We start from the raw sequence: 24358 nt of genomic DNA on the forward strand, positions 1-24358 counted from the left end.
AGAGAATACGTTTCTGTTGCGTATGCCACCAAGTTTGTGGTGATGCGTCACAGAAGCCACAAGAAACAAAACTACCTTCCTAAGCCTCGGTTTCCTCATCTACAAAACACGTAGGGGGCCCCTTTGGGTGGGAGAAGAGACACTCCCAGGAGGCTGCAGCGGGGACTCACTCCCCAGGGCCCCGCCCACCCCACTCGGCCCCCCTCCTCTCCCCTGCACCGCACAGGTGCAGGTCGGCCCCGTGGGCCCCAGTACTATGTGACCCAACTGGCCAGAGATGATCCAGGTCAGCAGACCCGGGTCCTTCTGATCTACTTGGTGTCTCCCCCTCTGGCTGGGCTGCAGCAAGCCTCCTCCAGCTCCCAGGGCCTCCGTTTCCCGCCACGTGGGCCAGAGGCTGGGAGGAAGCCTGGAAGGAGAGAGTAGCTAAAGCCAAGGGGAGAGAGGAGCTGAGAGCAGAGGAAGGGGTGCTGGGCAGGGTGTCCTGTCGGGATGAGCAGCACTGAGCAGATCAAGTGAGCCCACCTTGGGGCCACCTGCCAGCTCATCTCACCTGGGAAAGCCCTGCTCATCCTGAAGCCGGCACCCTGGTACCCAGAACTCCCTGCTCTGCCGGCCCACAACCTGCCCGGCCCTTGCTGGACTGTGTCCTCTCAAGAACCCCAGCTCGGCCAGAGCAGAGGTGGGCTCTGCCTTCCTCGCTGCAGCTCCCTGGCACCCAGCACACAGCAGGCACTTGTCGAGAGGACGAATGAAAGGGGCCGGCCTAAGATGGGGTCTGGAAGAGGCCAATTTAACGAGAACATCACCAAGGGACACATTGAGTTCAGCATTCAGGATAGTCCCCTCGAAGCTTCAGAGCTATTCTTGCCATCGTTCCCACCGCATCGATGAAGATTTGTGCCCAGGAAAGGTGAGGTAGCCTGCCCAAGGCCAGCCGGCTTGCCAGGCAGAGCCGGGCCTTGACCCCCCAGCCCGGCTTTGGAGCCCGGAGCAGCCTGCCAGTGGAGATCAGGGACAAATACCACCCTTGACACCCGCCTGCACGTGCTTACTGTCACCCCCCCCCCCGTTTCCTTGGAGGGACTGGCCCTGAAATGGGGGACATGTGAGAGGGCGGGACACAAGGAAGGAGCAGAGCAGGCCTGCCCTCCACTGCAGTCAGCGCAGGAGAGGAGCAGCCCCGGGACGGAGGCAGAAGGGCAGCTCGGAGGAGAGATGCGTTGCTCAGTTCCTTGCGCACATGGGACCAGCTGGGCAGAGAAAGGGGCCCAAGATTTAAGCCTTACAAACCGCACTGAATTCATGGGACCAGACAGGACAGCCCCGGAAGGCACTAGTCGTCCATTCTGCTCCTTCACCGTCCAGCTGACCTGGATCTGTTTTGGGGCGGGACAGAGTGGTCCAGGGTGGGGAGGGTGTGGGCAGGACCAGGGCTCCCCAGCCTGCCCCTCACTATCCACGTGACCCAGCTCTGCAGGAGTCCACACGAGGAAATGCGGGGGGGTTCCCTCTCCCCCAATATGCCCACCACCCCACGCTCTGTGTGGAGGGCCGGCTCTCTACCAGATCCTGGAGGTTCCAACCCTCCGTGCCTCAGATTCCTGATCCAGGACCTGCAGTTGTTCAACGTTTATAATAATGACATTGTGACTACGATTTTTTAAAGTGTGCTTATTTTATAGAGTTACCAACAGAGAAATTTACATGAAATGATTGGATGTCTGGGAGTTGCCTTTAAAAATAAAATGGGTGGGGAGGCATGGGTGGACGGATAGGAGAAACTGGATTAGCCTTCGCTCTGCTTTGGTATATATTTGAAAATTTTAAAATTTCCACTGAAAACTATTTTCCCCTGAGGCTGCCGAGGCGGGATCCTAAGATGCACCCGAGACCCGGCTGCCTCCCCCGCGCTGGGTTTGACCTCGGCGCCCAGGGAGGGCGCGGCGGGGACGCTCGGGCTCTGGCGCCACCTGGCGGCCCTCGCGGGACCGACACCCTGCGTTGCTTCCCGGGCGCGGGCAAATGGAGCGCTCCAAACCGGAGCCGGCCGCCCACGCCACGCCAGGCTCGGGCCCACCCGGTGCTGTCCTGACCTCCGGAAGCCCTTTCAACACCCCACCCAGCCGCGCCCTCCCAGTCCCCACTCTGACCCTCACTCCCCACTCCCCGTCGAGTCCCCTGGAGGGGCAGTTCTGGGGTGTGAGTGACGCGACACACCGGGGGACCTCCCGAGGGTGGCCAGTAGGCCCGGCCCACGCACGCGGCACATCCACTCAACTCCTTAAGGTCTCGCTTTTTGTAATTTTACCAAAATTACACAGACTAAAGTCAAATAGTTACAGGAGGCTGGTAAGAAAAGCAGCAGTTCCCTCCTCTCCACTTCCTATTCGCGGGGGCAGCTCTCTGTGCTTTTAGCTGATTCTTTCATGTTTTACCTCCACGTCACAAATCAACAGTTTTATAATCTCCGCTTTTCATTTGAGGTGTTTTCTGCTAAGGATGGAGGATGAAGATTTAGCTCTTCTTCACCCCTTACACTTCCTGTCTCCTCACCTCCCAGTTACATCTTATTTGGGGTTAGATCTATTTCCCCTTTAACAGGTTAGGTAACTGCTACTCACGGATGAGCCATGGTTATTCTTTCCTCTCTGCCATGTTTCATTTGCTGTGGATTTTATTAATTGTCTTGCGTGGGCTTTTGCTTCATGCTCTGTAGGTTTATCACTATTTTATCACCAAATTCTAACCAATTTACAAGTTGTATAAACTCAGCTATATTAGATATTCTGTTAACTTCAGTGTGTTGAAGAGCTCTTTCCTGGGGCCGTCTGCCCTGCTCTGATGTAAATGGGCTGGTATTTTCGTCTGGGGCCCAGCCGGTATCCTGGACTTACCCTCCTCTCACTTGGGTGGCAGCCCATTTCCTGGATCCTCTTTCTTCTAATTTCTTGCTTTATCCTCCCATTTTGACTGAGCACATCCTTCAGTAGCTTTCTGAGAAAGGGTGTGTGAGAGATAAAGTCTTGAGACCACACACCTGTGAACGTGTCTATTTCATCCTAACCCTCTGCAGCTGAGCTGGGTTTATAAATGTTGCTTGGGAATGACCTTCCCTCAGAGTTTTGAGGGCACTGCTACTGCCTAGTGTTGATAAGAAGTCTGAGGCCGGGCTTTCCTGTTGGTGCAGTGGTTAAGAATCCACCTGCCAATGCAGGGGATATGGGTTCGATCCCTGGCCCAGGAAGATCCCACGTGTCATGGAGCAACTAAGCCGTTGAGCCACAACTACTGAGCCCACGTGCCACAACTACTGAAACCCACGCCCCTAGAGCCCGTGCTCAGCAACACGAGAAGCCACCACGATGAGAAGCCCGCGCACCTCAACGAAGACCCAAAGCAGCCCAAAATAAATAAATAAATACATTAAAAAAAAAAAAGTCTGAGGCCATTCTGATCCATGATCTTTCCTATCAAATCTATTCTTTTTCTTTTTGGAAACTTTTAGAGTTTTCTCTTTATCCTTAGTATCCTGAAAATTCATGATGATGTGCTTTTGAGGGGGGTCTAACTTTACATTGTATGAGGCATTTAGGGTACTCTTTCAATATGTATTTCATGACCTTCGCTTCTGGGAATTTAGGAGAGAAAATAAAATTAGAAGATAAATCCAGAATATCCAAATTGCAGTTTTGGAAACAGGGAACAAAAAATATAGGAAAGAAATTAATTTGTAAAAATACATGAACATTTCCCCGAACTGAGTATCGTTAAGTCTGCAGATGAAAAGTCCTTGGAAGGGGCTTCCCTGGTGGTGCAGTGGTTAAGAATCTGCCTGCCAATGCAGGGAACACGGGTTCGAGCCCTGGTCTGGGAAGATCCCACATGCCGCGGAGCAACTACGCTCACCACAACTAGAAAAAGCCTGCGTGCAGCAACGAAGACCCAACGCAGCCAAAAAAAAAAAAAAAAGAAAAGTCCTTGGAAGTATTCAATGTGATGAATGAAAAAAGACCACGCAAGGCATGTGCTGGTGACATTTCTTGGCTTGCATGTTTGAAGCTGCATTTAAATATTGCATAGAAATTATTTAGACCTTAGTCTACAGTTTGGGCACTAAGTGCTACGGCTGAAATGGGGGAGAATTGATGCTGTTTGGCTGCATGAAGATGTATCCAGGAAGGCTTCGCAGAGGAGGTGAAACTTGAGCTAGATTATACCGGATGGGTGGACAGAGAGGAAAGCTAGATGTTCCACATCAGGGAAACACTGAGCTTGTACTGAACCGGCAGGGTGCGCGTGTGTGCGTGCACAGGTGACTGCGTGCTGGGCTCAGGAGGCCAGGCTGGCTGGGATATCAAGGGAAGGGGAGGTGGGACCCTATCATGGAGGCTAGTCTCATCTGGCAGTAGCGGAGCCCTGCTCCTTATTTTCCATGGAGAAAACAATGGCCTTGCTGCGTTCAACCCAAGCCCAGTCACACCAGAGAGGACCCGGGCAGCTGAGGCCGACAAGCAGGTAGAGGTTCCTCTTGGAACGGAAGGGCAGTGGGTTCTGCTCGTGTAAGTCACCCTGGGAGGACTCTCCACGACTCTCCCTTCTCTCCCCACCGAGTCAGAGTCTCGGCACCAGGAGGGATCTTAGAGCCACCCAGACACTGAGCAGAGGCCAGACAGGGCACAGGATTTGCCCGAGGTCACACTGTTCATTAGACACAGAGCTGAGTTTAGAACCCCATCTCTGGAGCCCCCCGCCCTGGGCTTTCTCCTCCCTGCCTGTGCTCAGGTGCTCACATCGGGAGAGGCAGCCTTTCATCTGAAGGTCACCTGCACTCAGCTGCTCAGCCCTGGGGGCATCATGGGGTGTCCCGCTGGGGAAGGAGGGGACAGTGGGCCAGAGCAGAGGGGGTGCTGTTGGCAAAATTTGACGTGAGGATCTGCATTTTAAGCTCATGTTGAGGATGTAAGTGCTAAGGGCAGTTACGTCCACTCTGCACGTGTCCCAACATAACATCCCACTGCTCTGCGTGTCACCGCCACATTCCCCAGGTCAGGGTCCTCAGGATGGCCCCTGTCAGAGGGTCCTGAGCAGCCAGCCCTCACAGGGAGCCAGAGCCAGATGAAACACGGGTTCCGTTCAGAAATGACCCAGGTGCTCAGGTTGGCGTCCAGGCTGCTGGTAAGCAAGGTCTGGCGGTACTTATCCTCTGAGGTTGGGGTCAACTCCTTAAAGGCTGGGGTCCAAGGACACCGTGTCGGGAATATGGGGTTTGGGGGTGGTGTCCCCTGTCCTTCCTGGCTTGTGATTTGATCTCTGACCACTTTCTTTTTCCAGGAAGGACGAGTCATTCTTGTGCTCCCTGAGTCCCTGCTAATTTAATGTCATTTGTGTTTGCAGCCTTTTAGGTTATTTCACTTGTAGATTTCCCTCAATAATTCCAGCAACATTACTTTCAGAGTCCTGATTGCAGCATTTAAATTTTTTAGTATTCTGTGCACCTCCCTCCGAGATATATGGGCGCTGTCATCAGGGCAGCCAGGAAGGCCTCGGGGCAGCGGGATCTACCAGCGTTGCTTGTACAGGGGCTCTGAGACAAATGAGCTGCAGGAAGTGGTTGTCACTGCGCTCAGCCGCACCCAAGGAGTGTCTGTAACGTGCAGCTCCTCACCGGCTGGTGAAACCCCACCTCATGGAAGCACTTACCACCCCACATCTTGGTCACTCATGGGAGATTATACATGTCCACACTTCTTTGTTTTTTAATAAATTTATTTATATATTTATTTTGGCTGCATTGGGTCTTTGTTGCTGCGCACGGGCTTTCTCTAGTTGTGGCGAGCGGGGGCTACTCTTTGTTGTGGTGCACGGGCTTCTCACTGCAGTGGCTTCTCTTGTTGCAGAGCACGGGCTCTAGGCGTGTGGGCTTCAGTAGTTGTGGCTCGCGGGCTCAGTAGTTGCAGCACACGGGCTCAGTAGTCGTGGCGCACGGGCTTAGTTGCTCCACGGCATGTGGGATCTTCCCAGACCAGGGCTCGAACCCGTGTCCCCTGCATTGGCAGGCAGATTCTGAACCACTGTGCCACCAGGGAAATCCCATGTCCACACTTCTCAACTTCCAGCCCCGCAGGGTGTCCCCCTTGTACCACCACTGCGCCCCCAGGCTCATTCTCCACCCTTCCTGTCTGGCTGGGTCTGGGGGCTGTGCCCCCAGGTGCTCAGGGGTGGACCGAGGAGGCCGGGCCTTCTGGTGCCTCAGGACGACTGCCCCTTCGGGCGGCCTCTCGCCCACCTCCAGCCTTCATGGGCTCTGCTAACACGACTGGCTAGGTCAGGCCTGGGCGTGGTTGCTGTCCAGGTAGGGCCCTTCTTGGGGCAGCTCGTTGCCTTAACCCTGCCCATAGGTCTGCCGTCCACTTCTGTCTGCTTGTTGCAGAACCAACCTCCCCAAAACTGAGTGTCATAAATGACTGGGGTTTTTTTTATGCACCTGGGTTCTGTGGGTTGGGAACCCAGAAGAGGCAAAGACAGGAAAGTAGTCTCTGCTCCACGGTGTCCAAGACCTCAGCTGGGAAGACCGGAAGGCTAGGGCAACGCGACAGCTGGGGCTGGAATCCTGCGGAGGCTTCCTCGCTCACTGCAGGTCTGACAGTTGAGACCGGCTGTCAGCCAGAGCTCCTACACAAGCCTCTTGGTGTGGTCGCTCTACACGAGCTGGCTTGGGCTTCCTCACGGCATGGCGGCTGGGTCCCGGGAAGGAGCGTCCCGGGGAGCACAGTGAGGTCCATGGCGTCTTATGATCTCACCTCACGAGTACCCCAGTGTTACCTCCCCCATACTCTACTGCTCCAGGCAGCTAGAGCTGCTACCGCCGCTGCCTCTGGACACCGGATGTAGCTGTACCAGGGCTAAATGAGTCTGCATAGACCGACCTCGTTTAGTCACTAGCTTCCCATCTGAGGTCTGGGAGGGATGTGGCTGATTGGTGGAAGCTTTTATATGTGCTTGCCCTGTAGTTGCCAGGGAGGCTGAAAGGGTGAGGTGCCTGGCATTTTCTGCTTGGGGTGGGGGAGGTGATTTTTGTCTGATAAAAGGGTCTCTGTAGACACATGAATACAAATATATTAAAAGAGGTGAAGGACTTCAGATGCTGGGGTCGGGGAGGGAGTACTGAGTCCAAAGAAGGGAGGTTCAGCTCTGCAGGCCAGAGAAGATTGTAAGTTCTGACTTGTCTGTAACAGGTGTTGTTGGGATGTGCCCTCTGCTCGCCCCTTGGGCAGAGTATAAATTAAGTACCGTGTACATTTCCCCCCTTTTATCGATGGGAATGGTATGTCTGAGAAAAACTGGGATATCGTCTTTTAACTGCAATTTCAAAAACTGTTTCGGAACATTTTAATAAAATGAGTGAGAAATTATAGACTCTAGATTGCGGTTATAGGATATCTTCTTTTGGTATCTTTAAATTCAACTTAAAATCAGTAGGTTCTACAAAAGCAGTGAAGATGAAAAAGAAATTCAATATAAATTATTCTGACATTGAGAAGCAAATTATAACAACTTTCAGATCACATAAAAAGCAGTAATTGATTCAGGGGAAAATGTAAATTTTCAATAGAAGAAATGAATAGATTTTGGGATTGTTTGATGACCCAGTTAATGAATCGCATGAACACATTGGAAAAGAATGTAACTTCTTTGCTAATTTGATATGAAATGCTGACATTGACAATGACAAAATAAAACTCACAGACTGCCACTTCAGGGAGGTCATCCATGACACTCCCATGACGTTAATAAACGTCATTAATTCAAAGGGTTTTTAAGATTAGTCACTGAGCAAAATAACTCAAAATGCCCTGAAACCTTACAACTCATATGTGAAATTTGATAGAGATTTCCTTAAATGCAAAAGTAATCCTTAAAATTTACCAACAATGGGTTGTAAAGATGTTATTAGTCAGGGTCCAGTCAGGAGATAGAAACCTCACAGCAACTTGAACAAGAAAGTTTAAGATAAAGAATTAACTTTAACACTGTATACAAAAATAATCTCAAAATGGATTAAAGACCTAAATGTAAGACCAGAAACCATAAAACTCCTAGAAGAAAACACAGGCAGAACATTCTTTGACATAATCAATATTTTTTTGGATCCGTCTACTAAAGCAAAGGAAATAAAAGCAAAAATAAACAAATGGGACTTAATTAAACTAAAAAGCTCTTGCATAGCAAAAGCAAACGAAACCGTCAACAAAATGGAAAGACAACCTATTGGGGAACTTCCCTGGTTGTCCAGTGGTAAAGAATCCGCCTTCTAATGCAGGGGACGTGGGTTTGATCCCTGGTTGGGGAACCAAGATCCCACATGCCGTGGGGCAACTAAGCCTGCATGCCGCAAACCTACAGAGACCACGCGCCCTGGAGCCACACACCACAACCAGAGAGAAGCCCACGCGTCACAACGAAGAGCCCGCACTGCAGCGAAAGATCCCACGTGCCTCAATGAAGACCCCACGTGCCACAACTAAGACCTGACGCAGCAAAAAAATAAAGAATATAAAGAAATACTAAAAATAAATAAAAAGGCTTTGTTAACCTTAAAAAAAAACACTGATAACTATTAAAAAAAAGACAACCTACTGAATGGGAGAAAATATTTGCAAATGATGTGATGGATAAGGAGTCAATATCCAAGATATAAACACAGCTCATACAACTCAACATGAAAAAAACAAACAACCTGATTAAAAAAATGGGCAGAAGACTTTAGACGTTTCTCCAAAGAGGACGTGCCGATGGCCAACAGTCACATGAAAAGATGCTCAACATCGCTAATTATCAGGGAAATGCAAACCACAATGAGATATCACCTCACACCTGTCAGAATGGCTGTCATCAAAAACAACACAAATAACAAATGTTGGCGAGGGTGTGGAGAAAAGGGAACCCACATACACTATTGGCAGAATGTACATTGGTGCAGGCGCTGTGGAAAACAGTGTGGCGGTTTCTCAAAACACTAAAAATAGAACTACCATATGACCCCCAAATTCCACTCCTGGGTATATATCCAAAAAAACAAAAAACGAATTCGAAAAGATACATGCACCCCAATGTTCATAGCAGCATTTTTACGGTTGCCAAGATATGGAAGCAACCTAAGTGTCCATCAACAGATGAATGGATTAAGAAGATGTGGTACATATATACAAGGGAATACTACTCAGCAATAAGAAAGAATGAAATAATGCCGTTTGCAGCAACATGGGTGGACTTGGAGGGTATTATGCTAAGTGAAATAAGTCAGACAGAGAAAGACAAATACTGTATATCACTTATATGTGGAACCTAAAAAATACAACACACTAGTGAATATAACAAAAAAGAAACAGGCTCACAGATACAGGGAACAAACTATCGGTTACCAGTGGGGAGAGGGAAGGGGGAGGGGCAACGCAGGGGTAGGGAATTAAGAGGTACAAACTGTTAGGTATAAAATAAGCTGTAAGGATATATTGTAGAACACAGGGAGTATAGCCAATATTTTATAGTAACTATAAATGGAGCATAACCTTTAAAACCTGTGACTCACTATACTGTACACCAACTTACTTCAATTGAAAAAAAATTTTTTTTAAAGAATTAACATTAACATGGGATCAGAGTAATAAAGGTTTGGCTAGAAAGAAGTAAAGATGCTTACTTAAAGAACGCAGGCACAGCAGATGCAGGGAGTGGCCATCACCCCGGGTGAGACAGAGCTCCCACGGAAGCGGTCCCTCTGCAGGGCTGAGATCCAGAACTTCTTGGAGAGGTCTTGGTTCGCTGCAAGGCAGAGAAGTCAGTGAGGTGCCAGGTTGACAGAACTTGCTGGAAATCTGCCCCTGTGGTGCCAGAGGGACCATCCACGGGGAGGTGTCATGCTTTAGAACCTGCCCCAAAGCCATGGGAGAAAATGCCAGGGGAATCTGTTCACAGGACAGTGCCTTACGGGCCACAACCCCCCGTGAAGCTGCCCCAGGGGTGCCAAGGGAGCTACTGGCTGCTGGGAATCATTGGAGCTAAGTGCTGCGGAAGCCGCACGTGCTGCTGGAAACCCTGTGTCTTGCAGGAGCCAGATGCTGGCGGATCCCCCTGTGCTACAGGAGGTGGCCACCAGGAACGCACCTGAACCAGGAAGAGAAACCCCTTTCTCCTCCAGTGTCCCTACAGCGCCCTCTGCTGGCGAAACTTAACACATAGCAGCTGGCAAACAAATATTTCCAGGGTCCAGCTTAATTAATTAATTATACAACAACGAAGAGATATTGGGAGCTGAGAAGCAATAAATTGACAACTGGCACAGAAGGTGAAGGAAACTTTTCTAAATTACTAAATCACTAACTTTTTATCCACCATGGTGGAGGGAAGACCATCTTTTTTTTTTTTTTTTAGGGAAGACCATCTTTTTAATTTCTCTGACAAGATTATTGTCCTTTAAAGAGTTCGCCAAAGAACTTGTAGCCAGAAACTATAAGGAAAAAATGTTATAAAGGTGTAGCAGATAATTAATAATTCTATTTTATTTTTCTGGATTTTATAACGTTTGTGGTACTTTTCAACTTAAAAAAATTTGTAACATATTTTTCTCATTCTAAATATTTACTTCCATTCCTAATATTGTATTTAGTTATTGTGTCATTTTTCTCTATGAAAAAATGATGTTTTAAAATTATATATTTTAGAGTTCCCTGGTGGCCTAGTGGTTAGGATTCCAGGCTTTCACTGCCAGGGCCCCGGTTCAATTCCTGGTCGAGGAACTGAGATCATGCAAGCCACACAGCGTGGCCAAAAAAATAAAATTAAAAATTATATATACTTTAAACTTTATTGCCTAGCAGCATTCAATAAATGTTTGCATGAATTAAGATATATCTCCTGCTCCTTTTACTACATTATAGATTCCTTGAGGGCAGAAGTAGGGTTAAACTCAGAGAGGAACATCCGATCTAATTGGATGGGGAACTCAGAGAGGTCATCCAATCTAATCTCCTATGGACAGGAAGGAAAACGAGCCCAGTGCTCTTACTATCCTTCCCTGTGTGTGTGTGTGTGTGTGTGTGTGTGTGTGTGTGTGGTGGGGAAAGAGGGCAGGGATAGAGAGAGAAGTGCCGCCTGAGCCCCTGCATCCCCGGGTGGCTGAGTCGGGCACCCGTCCACTCCCCTCCCCATTCTCGGCACTGAAAAGTGTGTTGGGAGCAGAGCCCCAAGAGGCTGTTCTTCAAAAATGGGAGTGGTTGGGGACATGTAATCAAAGTCTTACAAAGGTCCTGACAATCCCAGCAGCAGGCTGGGCCAGGGTCATGACGGTCATCTTAAATGGGAAATCAACAAATCAAAAGGTATGAACTTTAAAAAAGCTTAATATTCTTCACTTTCGCTCAAATTTTTGTACCAATTTATGTCTTCACCAAAAAATTATGTAGAAGCGTATTTCCCAGTCCCCTCACCCTTGTCAACCTTGGATATTATCAACCTATGTCAGTCTAAGAGCAGGCAAGTGATTTCTCATTGTGGTTAATTTGTGTTTAATTACTAGAGGGGTTGAACATCTTTTTGAATGTTCGTGGATCATTTTAATTGTTTTTTTTTTTTTGGTGAAAACCTATGGTTGTTAGTTATTGCTGGGTTCCTCTTTTATTTAAGTGCTTCTTTAAGCTATTCAAAAGAGAAGTAGAGGGCAGATTCTACTAGTGGACGGCAGCCTAACAGTAGATTACTGAGTATCACGCCTGCACATAGTAGGTACTCAATAAACCTGTGGCAAATTAATGAAAGATCATCAAGCAACCCGCTTGGTGAGGTGTGTAGGGTACTATTCTGTCTCGCTTTTTTGTCCTCCTGATTGATTCCGAGCTTGGGTAGAGGAGTGAAATCTCTTCCTGCTTTTGAGGGGAGGGGAACCAAGGTGGAGATAGGATGTGATGGTCCAGTACGAACAGGTGGACTGAATCCTACTTGGCTCATGATTTATAGAGATGATCCCAGGGAGGGTGTGGCTTTCAGAACATGGCACTTTTAGTTCTTGCTTGATGACAGACTCAAGTTCTGAATCTCGCCACAGAGAGAGCCCTAAACTCGGGATGATTCCAAAATGTGGCAAGGTGCTGTCTTCAAAGTTACCCCTCACAATTTTCAATCTTCCACCTAAAATTTTCCATCACAAGCTTAAAAGGATGCAACTCCAAATTTAGTGCAGCTATTAACATATTTTAAAATAAGACTTATGTGACTCTTGGCTATACATGCAGTGATATCTAAATACCATAGCAATTTGATATCCACCACTTAAAAATACATAAACACACATCTTTGGTCAATTCATCTTTGACAAAGGAGGCAAGAATATACAATGGAGAAAAGACAGTGTCTTCAGTAAGTGGCAGTGGGAAAGCTGGACAGCTGCATGTAAATCAATGAAGTTAGAACACTCCCTCACATCACACTCAAAAATAAAACCAAAATAGCTTAAAGACTTAAATATAAGACATGACACCATAAAACTCACAGAAGAGAGCATAGACAAAACACTCTCTGACATAAATCATCAGTTTCCCAGGACAAAAGAAATAAAAGCAAAAGTAAGTAAATGGGACCTAATCAAACTTACAAGCTTTTGCACAGCAAAGGAAACCATCAACAAAACAAAAAGACAACCAACGGAATGGGAGAAAATACTTACAAATGATGCGACAGACAAGGGCTTAATTTTCAAAATATACAAACAGCTCATACAGCTCAACATCAAGAAATGCAAACTACCCAATGGACATAAGACCTAAATAGACTTTTCTCTAAAGAAGACCTCCAGATGGCCAACAGGCACATGAAAATATGCTCAACATTGCTAATTACTAGAGAAATGCAAATCAAAACTACATTGAAGTATCACCTCACACCAGTCAGAATGATCATCACCAAAAAGTCTACAAATAATAAATGCTGGAGAGGGTGTGGAGAAAAGGGAACCTTCCTACACTGTTGGTGGGAATGTAAATTGGTGCAGCCACTGTGGGGAACATTATAGGGGTTCCTTAAAAAACTAAAAATAGGCTTACCATATAATCCAGCAATCCCACTCCTGGGCAAATATCTAGAAAAGATGAAAACTCTAATTCAAAAAGATACATGCACCCCAATGTTCATAGTAGGACTATTTACAATAGCCAAGACATGGAAGCAACCTAAATGTCCACCAACAGATGAATGGATAAAGAAGATGTGGTATATATACACAATGGAATATTACTCAGCCATTAAAAAGAATGAAATGATGCCATTTGCAGCAACATGGATGGATCTAGACATTATCATACTAAGTGAAGTAAGTCAGAGAAAGACAAATATCACACGATATCACTTAAATGTGGAATGTAAAAGAATGATACAAATGAACTTATTTACAAAACAGAAGAAACAGACTCATAGACGTAGACAACAAACTTACGGTTATCAGAGGGGAAAAGGGTGAGGGATAAATTAGGAGCTTGGGATTTAGAAAAAGAAAAGTAAATAAATAAATAAATAAATAAATATAAGTTCTTCTTTAACTGTTCCTTTTTCTTCCTAAACTTGTCTTTCCAACCACTTCCCACATCTAACTTTATCCTAGTATAATACATGCTATGTTTGGAAGTCTTTTATGAATTATTCCTATCAGGTTTCTCAGCAACATAAATATAAATTAAAATTTAAGGAAAGTTTATATCCTATGATCAGAAGTCTTTAAGTACTGAAAAGTTTCTTCTGGTTAGGGTTATCATTGCCATTATTAGTAACACGTATTTGATTAAAGCAATATATATTGGTTGCTAATTTTGGTAAATAATTGTTAAACATAAAAAAGTAAACTTTTATTGGAAATGCATCTCTTAATGAGGTGAATGAGGTTGTTTTTCTCTCCCAATCAGTTTATTTATCTCTCTACTGGAATAAGATACATTAACATCAGATCAGTTCCTTTTTTTTATTGTTATAGGTGCTGGTGCTGAGAAACTTCCACATAGATAAGTATAAGAGAAAGGAAGGGTTTTTTTACAGCAATGCCACAAAAGTTTCTGGACTCGAGTTATAAGCCAGAAATCATGCAGTGATCAGCAAGAAACTAACATAACATTGTAAAGCAACTATACTCCAATAAAAATTAATTTAAAAAAAAAATCATGCCATGATCCATCATTAGCAATTCTTTTTTATGGTCTATCAGCTGATGATACAATCAGTTCTTGCGTCCTTCCTTGGTTCTGCGTGCTCCTGTGGTGTCAGCATCATCTTCCCTGGGCACTTATGCTGTCAGCCTGTGGCACTCCTCCGACGTGAAGAGGAGATATTGATACTTCCCACTATACAGTCAGTGCGTGCTGCACTCAGTAATTTCACAGTGTGCAAAGAAAAAAACTGACAAAATGCTCAAACCCACCTTTCTGGGTAATGTTTAGCTCAGCGACCACCAAAGCACCTTCTGCCTGTTGGTTCCTGGGGATGTCTGTGCAGATATCTAGCTTTTGCCCGAATCTCATTTCTGTTTTGACACCTGTGCTTCCTCTACACATCCTCACTGCAAAAATCAGCTCCTGCTCCGCACTCACTAGTTTTCTTCTTGGTGACCACTCAGGCTGGCACATTTGCTGGAGCAGTTTCTCAAAACTCATTCTCCTTATATCTGCAGAAGGTGGACCCATCGTTGTCAGAGCTCTGAGCCTCTGACAAGTCCCCTGCACCACGTTTCATCTCTGTGCTCTGAGCCTTGTGCTTTCTTACGCATCCACGCCTATGCCTTCGATTTCTGTGCATGAGCACAGATGTCTCATAGTTATATCTCTAGCCAAGATCTCTCCTCTTTGAGTCATATTCTTCCCAGACATCCCTCTTGCCCATCTCTAAGACGTTTCCAAACTTAAATTTAATATCTCCAAAACTGAACTTTTGAGTCCTTCCAAACCTCTCCCTCCTAAAAACAAAAAACAGAAATGAAACAGGCCAGTTCTCTTCCAGGGCCTCCCATTCCCATTCAGTGACTGGTACTGCTGTCCACCCAGCCAGAAACGTGGGAGTGACCTTGACCCCTCTGTCCTGCCCACTTCCAGCAGCCCATCCCTTACAACCCCTGGAAGGTCCAATCTCTAGCTATGTCTTGGTTTGGGCCGCTCTTCTGCAGTCCTACCATGCACACTGGTTCTCACCATTTCAGTGGATTCTTGCTCCCAAGGGGCAGTCATGCTGGGCCCCACGAGGCTGGCTCATCCCTCCAACCTTGTCTGACATCATGTTTCCTTTGTTCTCTCTCTCCTCTAACCGCACTGTCTTACTTGGGGGGCTTCCTCCTGCCACAGGCTAATCCCCTTGTTGAAAATGAGTCCCCCTAAAACAGAGTTCCCTTACTAAGTTTATGACTAATCTCTATGCGGAACTTTATTCCCTTTGTTGTCCCACACTTCTTCCCTTTCAGGACTGAGGAGTATCAAAGAAAAGGGGTGACTGAAGCCAAGCAGGACCCTGCAGGACCTTCCCTAGTACAAAAGCCCCTGTGCTCTGAGCATCCCGGGACCTGCCTTCTTCCAGCAGCCTCTCCAGTCTGGTTGCCTCTCCTGCCTGGCTCACCTCCCACACTGCAGCCTCTTTGGACTACGGGGGTGTCCCTCTTGGTCAGACTCGCTTCAGGAGAGGCGGTCCCTTCTGGTCTGACACTCTCTTCATATTATGGGAAGGGCATGTATGGTTCCTAGCAAAGACAATGGGTATGTCTATGGTCGTGTAATGTGTCCAAAATAGATTCATCTTGAAATTTATGGAGTAATCAGAGAACAGAAATTTCTAATAAGTGTTCCTAGGGAATTATTATAAATTAGTATATATTGACTAGGCATCTGCTGTGCTAGGCACCGATGGGAGAAATAGAAATTTAAGATCAAGTCTCTCTTCTCTCAAAGAAGTAATACGTGCTTGTCAAAATTAAAACAGTTCTGAAGTATAAAGAGTAAAAGTGAAAGGCTCTATTCACTCCCTCTCAATTCCTCTTGGTGAGATCTTTCCAAGCTGTTTTCAATGTTCTTAGAGGTAAATATACATGCATCTGTGAATGCACACACACACATACACCGGGTTTTTAATGGGACTATGCTAGACACATTGTTCTGTAACTTGCTTCTTACAGTTTTACACCTTCCCATGTTCTATGTGCATATAGATCTACCTCATTCTTCTTAGTGGCTGCATCGTGTTTATAATAAGGACATACTATCATTCATTTAACGTTGTGTATTGATGGACATTTAGTTTAGTTCCAGTTTTTCCTTAACAGAGTCACATGCATAAGAAATTAACTTGTATAAATTCAACCATATGTGTTCAGCAAACAGTAAAAACAAACAGAGGAACAAGGAAGCAGTAAAAACAATGAGTAAGCATGCGTGGTGAAGAACACGGGTTCTGGAGCCAGACTACTGGATTCAAATCCTTCTCTGCCTCTTAGTAGCTGGGTGATCTTGGCCAAGTTACCTAAGATCTCTGTGCCTCACTTCCTTATCTGGAAAACGGAGGTAATGATGGTGCTTATCTCATCGAGTTGTTACGAGGATTAAATGATTAACACATGCAATGTGTTTAGAATAGTTCCTGGTGCATAGGGAGTACTAAATAAATGTTAACTATCATTCTATTATTATTATTAGTTATTTACAGAGTAGAAGGTATAGAGGAAGTTTTATTAAATATGGCTAACATTTATGAATTGGTTAACATTACTTCAAAATTATTTTGGCTAAAAGAAAGTGGTGGGGTGTACCTACCTTCCCTGGTCTGCAGCTCGAGGGACACTGCAAAGTTTGGTAGAATAAGTCCAAGTAAGGTCTTGTTCCCTTTTCTTTTTCACTTAGCTTTTGAACCAGGCAATGGTACAATTATAGATAATCTGAATAGTCTCTGTAGTGTGACTTGTGATATAACAAAACTTAAAGATACCTTTATGGATGTGTTTTAATAAACCCAGAGACAAAGGGCTGAGCCTGCCTTGTGCTTTGGGTCTCCCCAGTAACAGTGCTGATTATACCAGACTTGCACCTGCTAATGCAGCAGGTGGGGGGGGGGGGGCTTCCCAGCAAGGGTGAGGAAGCCGGTGGATGGCAAAACCAGGAGAAGCAGAGACACACCTGAACAGGTAAACAAACTCCTGTTGCTAAGAAGGCAGTAAATCAATCAATCCTGTAAATCTTGGGGTTGCCCCAGATCCTTCTAGTCAAGAATTATAATCTAGTTTCCACGGAGTCCAACTGTGTTACCACGAGGCCCAACGAGGCTGAAGCTTCGGCTCTTCCTACGCTCCCATGTGAACCATTAGAGTAAATCCTCCGTTATCTGAGGCTCCTGAGTGAGTCTGATCTTTGACCTCACAGGGTCTAACTCAGACACTAGCAAATGGTTTCATAAAAAAGAAAATATAGGGCTTCCCTGTTGGCGCAGTGGTTGAGAGTCCGCCTGCCGATGCAGGGGACACGGGTTCGTGCCCCGGTCCGCGAAGATCCTACGTGCCGCGGAGCGGCTGGGCCCGTGAGCCATGGCCGCTGAGCCTGCGCGTCCGGAGCCTGTGCTCCGCAACGGGAGAGGCCACAACAGTGAGAGGCCCGCGTACCGCAAAAAAAAAAAATATATATATATTATAGTATCTTATAAACTTTCAACGAGTAGTAAATAAGTCACAGGGATCTAACGCACTGTATAGTGAATACAGACAAGAGTGTCGTACGATAATTACGTAAAGTGATGAATATTGTGACAGTGGCAATCAAAATACAATATATAAATGTCAGTGTAACATCCTGTACACAATGTTATATGTCAAATTTATTCAACAAAAAATTATAGTATCCAATTCTGGTGAGGGAGTAAAGAGAATGTATCAGTAAGTATGGAGAGTCTAAGATCTGTACCCTTTTATCTGCTCATTCTACTTCTGGGAATGTCACCGAACAAAACAAAACAAAATACAGCAACCAACAACCACAACAAAAACCCTAAGTATAGAAAAAGCTTTACATTGAAGATGACCTTCGCCACTGTAAATAGTGAATCATTAGAAACAACCTCGCAACTAGTTGTCTGCAATCAATATCCAGTTCCCTTGCTCTGTAATTATGATGGAATCCCTGACCTAGGTCAGCACATGGCTGTCAAAATTTATGACTACATTTCCCAGCCTCCCTTGCGCCCAGGTGACCATGTGACTAAGTGCTGGCCAATGGAGATACAAGCAAAAGTGAGGCTATGGCTTCTGACTGAGGCTCCCCCACTCTCTGCCTAGAATGTGGATGTAGTCGTGAGCCACCTGGGACTGTGCTGATGTGGGCAGCACCCTGGGGATGGCAGAACAATGAGATGGAAAAAGCCTCTTTGTCTGCACTGTGGAGCCACCATACTAGAGCTGGTCTGTTTGGATAAGAAAACTGTAAATTCAAATTTCCCTTTGTTTGTTGGCCACGCCACATGGCTTGCAGGATCTCTGACCAGGGATCGAACCTGGGCACCGGCCCGTGAGCCATGGCCGCTGAGCCTGCGCGTCCGGAGCCTGTGCTCCGCAACGGGAGAGGCCACAGTGGTGAGAGGCCCGCGTAACGCAAAAAAAAAAAAAAAAAAAAGAACGTATGTTAAAGATTTTATTGAACTTATGAGGGAACTTAGGCAGATGTTATAAGGTGCCAAGAAGCACAAATTCATAGGGAGTAAAGGAATGTTGAAACGAATGGAAAATGGAGGTAAAACTGGCTTTCCACAGGGTAGGAGGGAAGACACTTGAACCTTTACCTGAAAGGGCAGAATCTGCTTAGTTACAGACAGGAATTCTGCATTGCTATTAGTTACCTACAGTTAGTTAGAGTTGTGAAATAGCTTCCTGGGTCTGATCAGGTGGAAGGGTGTGTTAACAGATAATGGGTACTTTTCCATCAAAGTACAAATGTTTTTCTCCAAAAGGAAGGTTAAAAGAACCTTCAGTGATGGTATCAGCTCTGGACTACAGACCTCTGGACTCCTTTGAAGGGAGAAAAATAAACCCCTATTTTCTTAAGTTATAATTGTTGGTTTCTGCTAAACGCACCAGGGAAGTCCCATCACTTTTACTTTTTAATTTACACAGTGGTCCATCAATAAATTGAATGTCCACTCTCAGGGGTTATAAAGCAGCTTGCAGCAGACCAACGTTCCCACTAACAACAACTAGAAAAGCCAGAAAGAAATGTCAGAATCCATCTCTTTGAAGGCAGTGAAGAGCTGCTGAAGAGACAAGAACTGGAGGAGTTAAGACTCCAGAAAGCAGGGGCTTCCCTGGTGGCGCAGTGGTTAAGAATCCGCCTGCCAATGCAGGGGACACGGGTTCGATCCCTGCTGTGGGAAGATCTCACATGCTGCGGAGCAACAAAGCCCATGCGCCATAACTACTGAGCCTGCGCTCTAGAGCCGACGAGCCACAACTACTGAACATGCGTGCCACAACTACTGAAGCCTGCGCACCTAGAGCCCATGCTCCTCAACAAGAGAAGCCACCGCAATGAGAAGCCTGCGCACCTCAACAAAGAGTAGCCCCCGCTCGCCACAACTAGAGAAAGCCCGCGTGCAGCAACAAAGACCCAACGCAGCCAAAAATAAAAACAAAACAAAACAAAAAGACTCCAGGGAGCAGAGAAACCCAGAGGGTGAGCAAATGTCTGTAGCCACTTTTATTTACCCTGAGGGCATCTGCCAATTCTGGACACAGGCATGAGGCTGAGGATCCAGACTTTGAATCCGCAGAGGGCCACTGCTGGGGACAGGCAAACAGCAGAGATTTTGGCAGAGACCGAGTGGGGAATTCCAAGGACATGTGCCAGATTCTGGGCAACTCTGTATTTCAAGAAACTGAAATTTAAGTGGAAAGCCTCTGAAAAGCAGAGGAAGCTTTGGATAGACTTGCAAGGTGAAGATTTGCATTTGAGACCTGCTGGGGTGCTGATGGGGTGGGTCGCTGCAGAGCAAACTCCAGGCTCCCAGGTGGAAGTTGGAGACACAGAGGTAGACTGAGCCCTACCAGGATCTCAATGCAGCTGTGACTCAGTACCAGATTGGCTACTCTTCTCATTGGTCTCGTGGAGGAAGGGGTAAACCCTCCCTGGAGGATAATAACATTTGAAGCCTCTACAACTTTTTACAAGCAAAATTTGGCATCTAGGGACTTCCCTGGTGGCGCAGTGGTTAAGAATCTGCCTGCCAATGCAGGGGACACGGGTTTGAGCCCTGGTCTGGGAAGATCCCACATGCTGTGGAGCAACTAAGCCCCTGTGCCACAACTACTGAACCTGAGCTCTAGAGCCCGCGAGGCACAACTACTGAGCCCGCATGCCACAGCCACGGAAGCCCGCGTGCCTAGAGCCCGTGCTCTGCAACAAGAGAAGCCACCGCAATGAGAAGCCCGCGCACCGCAATGAACAGTAGCCCCTGCTCACTGCAACTAGAGAAAGCCCACACAGAGGAACGAAGACCCAACACAGCCAAAAATAAATAAAATACATTTATAAAAAAAAATTTGGCATCTAATAAAAAATTACTGGATATATGAAAAACCAGAGAGAACAGACAATAGAAACAGATCCACAGTTAATCCAGATACTGAAGTTACCTGACTTTAAAATTACTACGGTTAACATGTTCAAGAAAATAGAGGAAAAGATGGAGGATTTTACTTGAGTATTGAAATCTGGAAAAATAAATCAAATGGAAGCCCTAGAACTAAAAAGTACATTAAATAAAATTATGAATTCAGTATATTAGACACAACAGAAGACAGGGTTTTAACCACTGGACCGCCAGGGAAGTCCCCCTCTGACTTTATTTTTAATTTTCTTGCATAATATGTGATTTATAAGGAGTTAAATTTAAAAAAAAAAGTATTCTAGCATTCCACAGAAGTTTCTCAAACTGTAAGCCTACAGCAATGATTAGCTACTTTCTTGCCTCCATAGTCACCTTAGTTTTAATTCATCCCTAAATTCAAATCACAAAACAAATGTTGTATATAGAATTCTTTTTAACTTTAAAAATGGATTAAACAGTAGAACACAGATAGATTACCCAGAACTTAATTCAATAGTATTGATACCATGGTTTAATTTACTTCATCATCTCTGCCCTTATTTTATTTTATTTTTCAAAGTTAGTACATTGCCTACGTACGCATCTTTTGGGAGACAGACGAATGGAGTACTTGTGTTAAACATCTGGGGCCAGGATATGTCAGAGATTCAAAACCAGGACACAGAACATGAGGGCTAAATGCTTCTAGAATGATGCTACCCGAGTCACAGGTGAGCAGGTCAGGTCCTTTCTGATAGTACCTGAGATCTATCCTCCCAGCCCATGTTTCCTGAGCCTCGGAGTAACTCTCATCTGATATTCCCATAACTTCTTTCAGCTTCTATCATTTTCAAGGGTGAATGAAATTATGTATTCCCAATCAGATGGGAACAAACCTCCTCTCCACCTGCTTGTTTTCTCTGTTCCTTCTACATTCCTCTCATCCAGCCAAGATGCTGAATAAAATGACCGTATCTCCTAATATCAGTGAGACTGAAAACTTATCAGACTGAAAGTATGAATCATCATTCAAATTCCCCCCAAAATTCTAGTTTATTACCACTCCTCGGAAATTCCCATTTATAAATAGAAAAATCAAGAATGAAGTTATTTTCTTTTTAAATCCATTTCTCCATCTATAAAAAAATTAGTTTACCACACAACTTAACCCACTGCATGTATATTGTTCTGATCCAAGCAACTATAAATAAAGCTGAACTGCCAAAACTTCCTATTTCTTTTCATTTTTTCTAGCAAGAATTGGTAACATTTAGCATTAAATTTCACTGTCATGCAAAGGATGTGTAAGGATTTTCTGGTTTTACTCCACCGGAAGTAGGATCAATTATGCAGAAGTCCCCTGATTCTCTATCACCACAAAACCCACAGCAACCAAAACACATACACAAATTAAGAAGAATTCTTCATCTCAAGAAATTGCAGTTGAAGCCACTACATGTAAGAACAACAGAAAAGAGGCAGATTAATAAAATACAGTAAGAACCATAAAAGTTGAATTATGCACTTTCATCTTGATAGATACTGCTATATCGCCCTCTTAAGAGTTGGACCAATTTAACCTTCCACAAGTAAGGTATGAGGGTGCCTATTTCCACATAGCCTTGTTATCATAGCATGGTATCCAATTTTTTTTCAGTCTGAGAGGTAAAAAGTGGTATTTTGGTATAGTTTTATATTTAGTATCTCATCATGAATGAGATGAGTAATTTTTTGTATGCTTACAAACCATTTGTATTTCCTTTTCAGTGAATCATATTTTAGTAGCTTTTGCCCAGTTTTCTATTTTGGTCTTTTTCTTATCAAACTGTGAGAGTTCTTTATGTACTAAAGAGATTTGTCTCTGATGTGAACTGGCAATATTTTCCCCCGTTTTGCCATTTGTCTTTCGCCTTGACTCAGAAGTTGATTTGGCCCAAGGTAAAGAACTTTAATTTCAAGGCTTTCCTAAGTGTTTGTGTACTCAAAGGAGGCTACGGAGGTAGGAGACTCTTGTTTGGAAAGACACAGCCACCTGCCTGCTTCCTATGCCCTGTCAGGCCCGTGGGCAACGCCTGCAGGTCAGCAGAGGAAAAAAGGGAACGGATGTTGCTCGCATGGTGTGTGCAGAGTCCTCCCGGTGGGGCCAGGAACACTGGCACACAGGGCACCTTTGGGAACACGTTTCTCTGCCCGAAGATGGATTTAGGCGCACATCCCACCCGAGGCTTCCCCCAGAGAGTGGGAGGGCACCAGGAGGGGGGGGTCGTGTTTCCCTCTCCTGATGGAGGGTGTCAGAGCGTGTGCAAAGCCTCTTTCAGACCATCCGCGGCTCCTGGTGTGATTCTAGACCCAACACATCCATTTTGGGAAAGGTGATACTCGTGTCGTGGGGATTGTCCCGGTGTAGTGAGAGGACCAGGTCCTAGCGCACAGTTTCTCCACGGTGCCCCAGCGGGCAGCGGTACTGTCGTCCCGGGTGAGGTGGGGGCCAGGTAGCTTGCCCAGGTACCCAGGGCTGGAACCGGCTGCCGGGTGCCGGGCCCAAGCTCTCAAGCCCCAGCCCTCGGCAGTGCTAGAGCGGGTCCAAGGAAGGGCCTTGGGATTCGCAATGGAAGGGCCAACAGCCTCACCGGAGTAAACTTTCTGGGGTCTGAGGCGGATTCTAGCTTCCATTCCCGGGTCCTGCCAAGGGCGGGTGTAACCATCTCTCAAAGCTCGGCCAGGACCTGTGCTCAACCACCCAGGCTCTGCTCTCGACCTCTGAGCATTTCACACAATGCCCTCAAGATTTTATGCACCCTTGTATTTTTGTTTTTTGGCCGCGCCACGTGGGATCTTAGTTCCCCGACCAGGGATGGAACCCGCACCCCCTGCACTGGAAGCGCAGAGTCCTAAGCCCTGGACCGCCAGGGAAGCCCCTGTGCACCCTGGTCTTATTTCCTCACCTAGACATCCGACATCGGCCGCGCAGAGGTTTACATGTATTGCCACATCCGACGGCAGAGCACTTCGGCAGCAGGCGGATCTCCACAGATCTCGTCGCCGACAGCGTGTGGGGACCGGGTCAGGAGGGCCAGCAATGAGCGGAGAGGCGCGAGGGCAAGGGACTGGGAAGTTCACCCAGGGGAGGCCCCGGCGGGGTGATGGACGGCGGGATGAAAAGCCCGACTTTAGGGGGAACATCACATCTGGCCCAGCCTGGCGGGGTGGGGGTGGGGGCGGACCCGGCTGCAGAAGGTCCAGACTCTCCCTCGGGGGGGAAAAAGGGACTTCCTGCCAGGTGCTCTGGCCTCTTTCGAGGTTTCTGGAGAAACGAAGCCAGGCTCCATTTCCTCTGAAGTCAGGCAAACCGGGCCGGGCCAGCAGTCCCGCCCTGACAGTTCCTCAACCCTCAGAGGCTAGGCCGGCGGTTTCCCCAGCTCCCGGCTGAGGCCCGCAGCATCTAGCCGTCCGAGTCTTCCCGCCAGCCCCGCCCCCGCCCCCCAGGAAGTCCGGGGTGGGGTCTTCGCCCCAGCTCCTTCTCGCTCTTCCCTCTGCCCGCCCACATCTTCCCCCAGCCTCCAGCCAGCGTCCTCGCCCCAACCCCGCCCCACCCTTGTCCCGCACTCCCACCACCCCCCGGTCCGTCTTATCCCCGCCCACAGCCTACCCACAACCCCGCCCCCACATTAGCCCCGCCCACAACCCTGCTTCTCCGCCGCGTGGGGGCGGGGCGGCCCGGCGA

The 24358-nt window shown here is 46.7% G+C and overlaps 1 long non-coding RNA gene across 1 annotated transcript; it reads right to left on the reverse strand.

The window, feature by feature from the left end:
* Nucleotides 1–209: 209 nt before the first annotated feature.
* On the reverse strand, nucleotides 210–24177 carry LOC117313643 (uncharacterized). The gene is made up of 3 exons (XR_012334147.1): nucleotides 23580–24177; nucleotides 9704–9825; nucleotides 210–2997 (listed from the first exon to the last, which is right to left on the reverse strand). It is a non-coding gene; the product is annotated as an uncharacterized lncRNA (long non-coding RNA).
* Between the last annotated feature and the right edge of the window lie 181 nt (nucleotides 24178–24358).

Source organism: Tursiops truncatus, chromosome 9 (assembly GCF_011762595.2).
Source record: "Tursiops truncatus isolate mTurTru1 chromosome 9, mTurTru1.mat.Y, whole genome shotgun sequence".
Taxonomy (NCBI): Eukaryota; Metazoa; Chordata; class Mammalia; order Artiodactyla; family Delphinidae; genus Tursiops; species Tursiops truncatus.